The sequence below is a fragment of the Salvelinus sp. IW2-2015 genome, linkage group LG28 (genome assembly GCF_002910315.2).
Source record: "Salvelinus sp. IW2-2015 linkage group LG28, ASM291031v2, whole genome shotgun sequence".
In the NCBI taxonomy this organism is placed as follows: domain Eukaryota; kingdom Metazoa; phylum Chordata; class Actinopteri; order Salmoniformes; family Salmonidae; genus Salvelinus; species Salvelinus sp. IW2-2015.
Genome location: NC_036868.1, coordinates 21,569,949 through 21,579,433, shown reverse-complemented (window position 1 = coordinate 21,579,433; position 9,485 = coordinate 21,569,949). Strand labels below are relative to the sequence as shown.

The window sequence follows — 9,485 nt, the reverse complement described above, 5'->3', positions numbered from 1 at the left end:
AAAGAGCGAGAGAGATGTATGAGAATGATAGAGAGAGAGAGAGAGAGAGAGAGCTAAGATACAGGGGGGAGGAGGGGGAGTGAAAGGGAGAGACAGGAGGGATGGGAGAAGGGGAGTTACTAAGTCTACAGAAGACATAGAAAGATCAACTTGCAGAATACATAGAAAAAATCAACCTTCAATACATAGAAAGCAAAATGAAGACAAAATTAACAACTAAGTATGAGATTCAGAACATTACAGGTGTACCTTCTTCTGAAAGGTTTTTGATCAGGACTAACAGTACCATTATATGTCTAACATGGACATTTTTTACAAACTAACACAAAAATAACCTATGAACTCAACAAGATGTATTACACAACATAAAAAACACAATATATGGGTGTCTCTAATGAAATCGATCTAGCCAGCTCTGCAAGGGAACCCCTTCGAAAGTCAACCTTAACAGCAAATCTGTTATATTCTCTATACTTGTCAACAACTCTGTTCCTCACTAGCGTAATACTAACGTGATATATACTAAGCGGAAGAGGGATCGGGTCTCAGTGACTAGGCCTAAACGGCTCCTTAACATTCATGTAACGTTTGGGCATAACCGTATGAGAACGGTGGATGATGCTGCTACATTGGGTGGCACTAGGAATGGACAGAGGTGAGACACACCAACACAGGTGGAAGAGACAGACAACAGAACTTCACTAGACAAAACACTTACTAAGAGATTTACCACCAGAAAGCCATGGAGAGAGAGAGAGAGAGAGAGAAGAGAGAGAGAAGAGAGAAGAGAGAGAGAGAAGAGAGAGAGAGAGAGAGAAGAGAGAGAGAGAGAAGAGAGAGAGAGGAGAGAGAGAGAGAGAGCACAACGACTTAGTGGACAGACGAAAAGAGCACCGAGAGGAAAGAGTGAGAGAGTGCGGAGAAAAAGTGCAGAAAAGGGTGCAGAAGCAAATGTGTTGGAGAAAACGGGTAGAGCAAAGCATGACATCATACACTCCACCTTTTCTCCCTCTATCCCTCTCTCCCTCCCTCTCTCCCTCCCTCTCTCCCTCCCTCCCTTTCCTTGGAAAACAGAGAAAGAGAGGTATACTGTATGCATGAGTGACACAAAATGTACAGACACATACACACAGACGTTTTAATACAGGTCACTTAAATCAAACAGTTTGCGTACAGACACTACAGTACTTAAGACAGACACTTGACAGACACACAGCACACACACCACACACACACACCACACACACACACACACACACACACACACACACACACACACACACAGCACACACACACACACACAACCACGCACACAGACACGCATGACACAGACACAGCCAGCACACGACACAGACACACACACAGACACACACACGCACGCACACACTGCAGTGTTGGAAAAAGTGAATATGACTTTATGCCCAACAGTGTAATTCAAAAGAAGGAATTACTGAAAGTCTATTTGAGGCACACTGCACTGTAGCGTACTTGTGCACGGAGTGTGTGTAGGTGTATTTGTGACTGGGACGGCTGCCATTGATGTTTTGAAGAACATGTGAACTGCACTGATGAGAGTGTTTATATATCATGTATGAAGTATGCGCTGTGTGTAGTAGAACTGATTGAAGGGTGTGTTTTGCTTTGTTCCATGTGAGTAACGCTAAGTGTCCATGTGTGTGTGTCTGTCTGTGTGTTGTCTGTCTGTGTGTGTCTGTCTGTCTGGTGTGTGTGTAGGCAGAGCTCTTAGGCCCTGCAGCAAATATGCCTACCCTTAGGCAAAATCCTGACTCTACACCAGCCTATTAAACTAACCTAATGGAACAGAATATACACACACACCACACACACACACACCACACACACACACACACACACACAACACACACACACACACACAACACACACACACACACACACACACACACCACACACACACACACACACACACACAACACACACACACATGAAAACAAACCATAATTGCTTTACAACGCAACCCGATAGTCGCCGCGGAAACGGCCTGACATGGGTTGTCATGGCGATCTCCACAGAGATCAATGCGGAGGGGGCGGCTGTGAATAGCGAGTGGCGACACGGAGGCCGACGTCAGGGAGAAAGGTCTCGGAGTGGACGGCTAGGCGAGACACGGACGCCGCAAGCTTACCGCTGCCTAGGGGAAAGGAATTGGCCAATAACGGACGAGGTAAACAAGCGGCTCGCGGGGACGAGGGAACAGCCACTGTTCCTGTGTTTCTGGCTGGGCTCAGCAAAAACAAAGCGCTGTCCGACAAATTATGCAAAGAGGGGATTTCGGAGGAGAGGAAGACGGAGAGGGAGTGACATGGGGCAGGGAGGAGGAGGAACGGGAGAGTAGCCTCGTCCTTACATGGGGAGCCAGGGAAGTCCAGGTAGAAAAATTGCTAAATAGGAGGGAATTTGAACCCGCTTAAACATCAGTGACGCATTGCAAAATATCAAACAATCAAGTGTCTTGCTTGGGCGGAGCTCCAGAGGTACTCACTAGATTAGTGCAGTAGGTGCAACAGGACATGAGGAAAGAACGGGTAAACATGTGTCCATATACTGGTTGTGTATGGAGCACACAATTCACTTTTTCCTCCAGGTTTTTTACCACTTTCTGCCATGTTGCAATACTAGCACACAGAACACTCACTGCAAAATGTGTCCTACCCGCGTCTGAAAGCAGTGACGAACATAACACGTAGCACAACGAGCATGTGGGAGGGTTCTTTGAAATGTAACACCAATCAAAATCCTACTGTCCATCAACGCGTTTTTGCAATACAACTTCTCCAGACTTCCAAAGGCAGTGTGACAACCAGGTATTTTGGCGCTGTGTCTACGCAAGACTAGGAGAGAGAGGAAGGAGAGTGAGAGTTCAAACCCTTCTAGCACCACTCTGTCCTACGGGAGAAAGGGATGGAAGAGAGGATAGTGACAGAGTGGGGAAGGACGGACAAATGCTTCTGTGGCCCTCAAAAGACAACACTCACTTGCCAGAGCAAGACCCTAAGGGGGACAGAGGGGAGAGGGGGGAGCGAGGAGGGAGAGAGTGAGGGGTGAGAGATGCCCTCTTACACTACTCAAGGGTCGATCGCGGGATAGGGACGAAGCATCCCATAGAGAGTGACGCCACGCTGCACATGCACTCCTCGGCTAAACTGAGTGCAAGCTACTGTGGTACACACACAACACACAACCACCACACACCACCACCACACACACCACACACCACACACACACACACACACACTACACACACACACACACACACAGAGAGAAGCACGAGCATACACCACAGACGCACGCACCTCACACACACGTGTGCCACGCCCGTACACACACACCACACACACGCACACGCAACACACACACACACACACACACACACACACACACAACACACACACACACCCCAAACACACACACACACACACACACACACACACACCACACACACACACACACACACCACACACACACACACACAGCTATGCTCTGCGTACAGGACATGATGTGCACATCTCTCATAGACTGAACAAAAGCCAACACCACATAAAATAGCCACAAAACAAAAACGCTACAAGAACTGCTCTCCCTGCCCAGCTGCCCACACCACACACACACACACACACACACACACACACACCACACACACACAAACACACACACACACACACAACACACCCACACACACACACACACACACACACCCACGCACACAACACAACACACACACACACACACACAACTAGATGGATGACGGATGAGAGAGAAGAACGGCTGGTGAGTTTCTAGAGAGGCCTGAGCAGGGGTATGTGACTGAACACTCTATCTCCAAGCCTACTGTACTGTTCATTGTATGGGCTTTGCTAAAATGCCTGGTGAGAGAGAGGTATTGTTAGAACAGATCAAGCCAAAACGCCTAGAAAAGACTACTTACCCAAACTACTCTGTGTGCCAAATTCCTACTGGAACCTTTCATATTGTGTGTGCTCCCCTAGGCAATACATCCAACACGTACCTTCCTGCCTCTCCTGCCTCTCCTCCCTCTCTTCCCTACAGTCTCTCACTATCTTTCCTGTAGTATGAGCTCCAGATCTGCATCACCACAAAGGAGCGCCGAGAGCAGGCTGTCCTAGATGATGGCGACGTCCTTCTGTGCTTGTGCATCCTGGACACCTCCCCTGTGTTCTACGTATCCTCTGTGATGTCTGTCAGGGCTCTCTAACAGTGTCTTTTGTTTCTCTGAAGGCCTTATGCTTGTGTGCTGACTTGGCCCTTGTCTATGGTGAGGAGCGAGCGCCCCACTGGGGTTTATCAGCAGAGGGTAGAAGAAATGTAAGGGGGTTTACCTGGCGCAAAGTTAGCAGTACCTTATTACGCTTCGAGTAGAACTTCATACTCCATGACCCTGAACTCTCTCCGTGAGGGCCCTGGAGGAAAGCCAACAGTAGGTCAACTCGCCTTCATGCTCATCACACACACGTCCCATATTGCGACACACACCACAGCGCAACGACACTATACAATGTACACACCACCTCAAAGTCCTCGGTACATTACATATGTACCACATAGTTTTGTGCCTGACTACACACACAGAACACACAGTAATAGACACCCACACAGACACACATATTAGACACACACTACACAAACACACACACACACACACACACACACACCACACACACACACACACACACACACACAACACAACACAGCACACACACACCACACACACACACACCACACCACACACACACACACAACCCAGGACACTGAGTGTGACACACATTACAGAAATCAGTTCAAACACACCATAAAAAGTGACCAATATTCTGACCAATACAGAAACAAAATTGACTGACTATACATTATACCAAAATATATGTATGGCAACTTTTTGCCCAACCTACGTTAGCATGGTCTGAGCAGTGTAGTTTAGTTTTAAGTGAGCGTAGGAATGATATTTAGGCTTTGTTTGTGTTTGGCTGTACTGGTTGAAAGTGCCTCTTTCTCTTCAGTGTTTGACATTGTTGTTCTGTAATCTTCTCTCTAAAATATCCAGGCTCAGTGATAACTCACATTATTTGGTTGCTCACAGGTTAGATAAAGTCTGACCTCAAATCATGATGAACCTACTGAGGCCTGTGCTTTAAGCTGTCAAAACATTGTTATTAAACTTATTGCATCCGACCATTAGAGCTGGATGTACAAACACATTTGGTCCGCAATTCCGGGCACACGAAGCGAGATCCATATTTTGACATATTGAATTTGCAAACAAATTAAATTCTTCAGGCGCAACGAAACGAAACTCAAATAAGCTTTAACATGCTATAAACACAAATGTCGTAGAATGATAATGGGACAACTACATTTCAATCCAGTTCGACTACGGTCCATGTCCTCACTAAATCACATGAAATGCAAAGCTACGACAGTCCCAGGACTAGAACATTCCAGAACAAGTCTGTAGAGGAACTATTATTACAGTTTTTCAACTCGACATGGAAATTATTACACATTATTCGTGATTGGCCCTCGGACCTCAATGAAGAGTGAATACTGGCAAACTTAGTCTTGACAACCCTGCCTATTAGTCCCGCTGCCAACTTTCTATTTATTTCTTATACAATAAATCGCTACCTACAGAAGATCTATTGTGTCTCCCACTGTCCCATCTAATTGCAGATTGAATTCCCACCATATCCCTTCCAACATCAATCTCTCACTAACATAAATCCAACACAGTGAGAGTATCTAGTTAGAGCATATGTCACCCAATGCTGCCTAGAGAGCAAGCCTACCTCAACAACAGCTCAAGGGTAGAGCAAGATGGCATTGTCTCGGTACAACCACCGCTGCCGCCGCACAGCGAGACGCGCTACCATGACGTTTCAAACCTCTATACACCTCGTATTATGGAACGTCACTGAGTCCACATCGTCACATGCAGAAGTATTGTGAGTGGTGGTAGTTGATCGACCGCCCTACATTAGAGGCGCGACCCACGCTGTCATGTAGTGCTATATTGGTGAGGAGGACTCAAATTACGAACATTTTAGGGACTCTCAGACGACATATGATGCGTTCGATTAACACTATCGTCCAAATGTTAACACTGAAACTGCGTCAAAAGGCCATCTACATTACTCTAGATTTACAGGAACGATGATCTTATAAAATGCAACAATGATTCTGGATTTGCATACTCCCCTCAGAAACGACTGTTGTCCTTCCACCTAGGCGGGCAGCATGCAGTGCAGACATACAGATAAAGGGATCTCTCTGTTTCCCATCCCGTTCTTTCTCCTCCTCTTTTCTCTACCCCTCTCTCTCACTCCCCCTTTCTCTCCCTCTCTCTCCTCTCTTTCTCTCTCTCAACCTCGTAACTTTCCCTCTCTCACACACTCCCCCTTACCCTATCCCTTCTCCCTTCTGCTAGCAGTCGATTGTTGTTCCTTGTGTCTCGCTCTCTTGTTGTCTCTGTTGTTGTGTTGTGGTACAGTACTGATGCATCCTGGGAGTTGATGTTCACTGATGCCTGTGATGATGCTTTATCTCCTACTAGCTCCAGTGTAGGTTGGAGGGGCTTAAAGATGATCGCAGGAGCCATAGGACCTTCAGCTCTCGAGTAACTATCCCCCCCCCCATCAATGAGGAGCTGCCGCCCTCCGTTTCTGGCTTTCTCTCTGTTTTTCTGTCTTTCTTGCCATCTCTCTTTCTTTCTCTCTCTCCCTAACATGCTCTGCTTTTAGTATCTGTGTCTGGTGTTGCAGAATGTCTGTAGACGACATCAGTTTGCTCCAGTAGTGCACACTCTCTCTCTCTTCCTTTCGCTCTTTCTCTCTCTCTCTCTTTTAGTTCATTAGTTGAGCTGCAGTCTTGTCTGGTCGTTTTGCTTTTCTCTTGGCTATGGGACCACATCCTGCTATCCCTCCCTCCCTCCCCTACATCCCCCTTGCCCCTCTCTCCCGCCTCTGGCTGTGCAGTACCCAGCGGTGTTGCAGTAGTTGTAGTGGGGGGGGGCACATGTTGCAGAGCCACATAGACATGGAGCAGATAAGACAGACAACCAGACACGCAGGCATACAGAGACAGACAGGTAGGCAGGTAGGTAGATGGGAGACAGAAAGAAATAGAGACAGACAGGTAGACAAGTAGGCAGACAGGTAGACAGGAGACAAAACGGAATAGAGACACAGACATAATTTCTGAGCTAAAACTGATCGTAATCCCCCACCCCCTCAACACACACACATTCACATAGAGTGTGTGAGGGCTGTACTTACTGTAGCGCCTCACTCTAACCATTCCCTCTGTCTAGCTACACTCTTCTGCGTTAGCGTTAGCGTTAGCTTATCGTTCCCATAGAATCAGAGGTTTTCAGAGAAACCCAGCCCTCCTGCTCCACATCTGAGCAGCCACTATCAATACTGCTGTTATTGCTTTTAATATATCTGTTATTATCAATGTTTAATCAATATGGATGTTGTTGCCTTTGTCCACTATATCTGTGAATTTMAATTTAAGTCATCTATTTTAGCTCAGTCTAACTCATCCAGGTATATCTGTGAATTGAGCTAACCTGTTTTAGCTCAGTGAAATTATTCCAGCCGCTATCACTGTATCAAGCAAGACAAGAGGCACTTGAATTAGTATTACCCATGTGATTTACAGTGCTGCTATGTCAATGAGATTKTATGCACCATATAAAAGAGGATAATGATACGAGGTCAGGAAGCGGAAGACATCTGTATGGAAGGACAAAGTGCAAGATAGGTGTAGTGTCACGAACCTCTTTCTCAGTCACTTTTTTGACTGTTGTGAAAACATCTCATCTTTCAAACATGTCGAAAAGGCATCCTGGTCTATAAAAATCTCATTGTGTCTCTTTTTTCTCTCTCTCTCTCTCTCGCTCTCCCTCTCTCATTCGCCAGGTGCAGTCACGATGCAGCAGCAAAGAAAATATCCTAAGATCAAGTAAGCACTCTACCACACGCTCTGAAGAAGCGACTTAGAGCTTCCCCTGTAGCAGGACAATTGTTTGTGCACGTCTATGTGTGCGTGTGTGTTCATACATGAGCATTCGTGCATCCGCTCGTGCACACGAGTGATGTTGTGCCAGGGGCTAACTGAGGCTCATGTTAACAATCTGAAATATGCTGTGGAAGCGTCAGCTTAAAAGACAGGGAATTTGGTCAAGAGAAATCCGTGCACTGGAGCTTCTCTTCTCTGTGCTGCTAGGCAGAGGTAGGAGAGAGAGATTACACGTTAGTTACACCTGGCTTTGTTCTTCCGCTTACCTTTGGAATTATTCCACTGCTGTTATTAGAAACAACATGGTCGCTGTCAAGACGGGGAATGCGCGTGTCTCGCTGGGCCAGCCTTGGTGAATGTCCATGTCCGCACTGTGACCTGACGGGAGAGGAAAGAGAGAGAGAGAGAGCGAGAGAGAGAGAGAGAGAGGAGGGAGAGAGAGGAGAGAGAGAGAGAGAGGAGAGAGAGGAGAGGAGAGAGAGAGAAACAGGAAGGTTAAGAGAGAGGAGAGAGAGAGAAGAGAGAGAGAGAGAGAGAGAGAGAAGGAGAGATGAGGCAGAGAGAGAGAAGAGAGAGAAGAGAGAGAGAGAGAGAAGAGAGAGAGGCGAGAGGAGAGAGAGGAGGAGAGAGAGAGGAGAGAGAGAGAGGAGAGAGAGAGAGAGAGAGAGAGAGAGAGAGGAGAGAGGAGAAGAGAGAGAGAGAGAAGAGAGAGAGAGAAGAGAGAGAGAGAGAGAGAGGAGAGAGAGATGAGAGAGAGAGAGAGACGACAGACAGACAGAGACAAGAGAGGACACAGGGACAAGTGTCTTACACAGAATTAATACACAACAAGTCCAGTTAAAAGTTTCGGACACACTACTCCTTAAATGTTTTGTCTTTATTTTGACATCAAAACTATGGAATAATCAAATGGAATCAATGTAGTACCAAAAAAAGTGGTTAACAAAATCAAAATATTATAGTTTGATTTTGAGGTTCTTCAAAGTAGCTACCCTTTGCCTTGATGACATTTTGGCACAGCTCTTGGCATATCTCAACAGCTTCACCTGGAAGTGCTTTTTCTAACAGTGTTGAGGTGTTTCCACATATGCTGAGCATTGTTTGCTGCTTTTCCTTCACTAGGTCCAACCATCCCGACATCATCTCTAATTGGGTTGAGGTCAGGTGATTGTGGAGGCCGAGCCATTGATGCAGGCACTTCATCCCTTCCTTCTTGGTCAAATAGCCCTTCCTGACAGACTAAATTATAGTCCCACTTATGAGCAGAACAGATAGGAGATGGCGTATTGCTGCAGATGCTGTTGTCCATAGCTGGTTTAAGTGTGCCTTGAATTTCTTAATAAATCACAGAACAGTTGTCTACAGCAGAGGGGGCAACTACAACACATACCGTCTTCCATGCTTACAGCGGTGGG

At 46.4% G+C, this 9,485-nt stretch overlaps 1 pseudogene; it reads left to right on the top strand.

The window, feature by feature from the left end:
* Positions 1 to 9,485, top strand: part of LOC111954124 (gephyrin-like) — a 151,094-nt pseudogene that overhangs the window by 106,432 nt on the left and 35,177 nt on the right.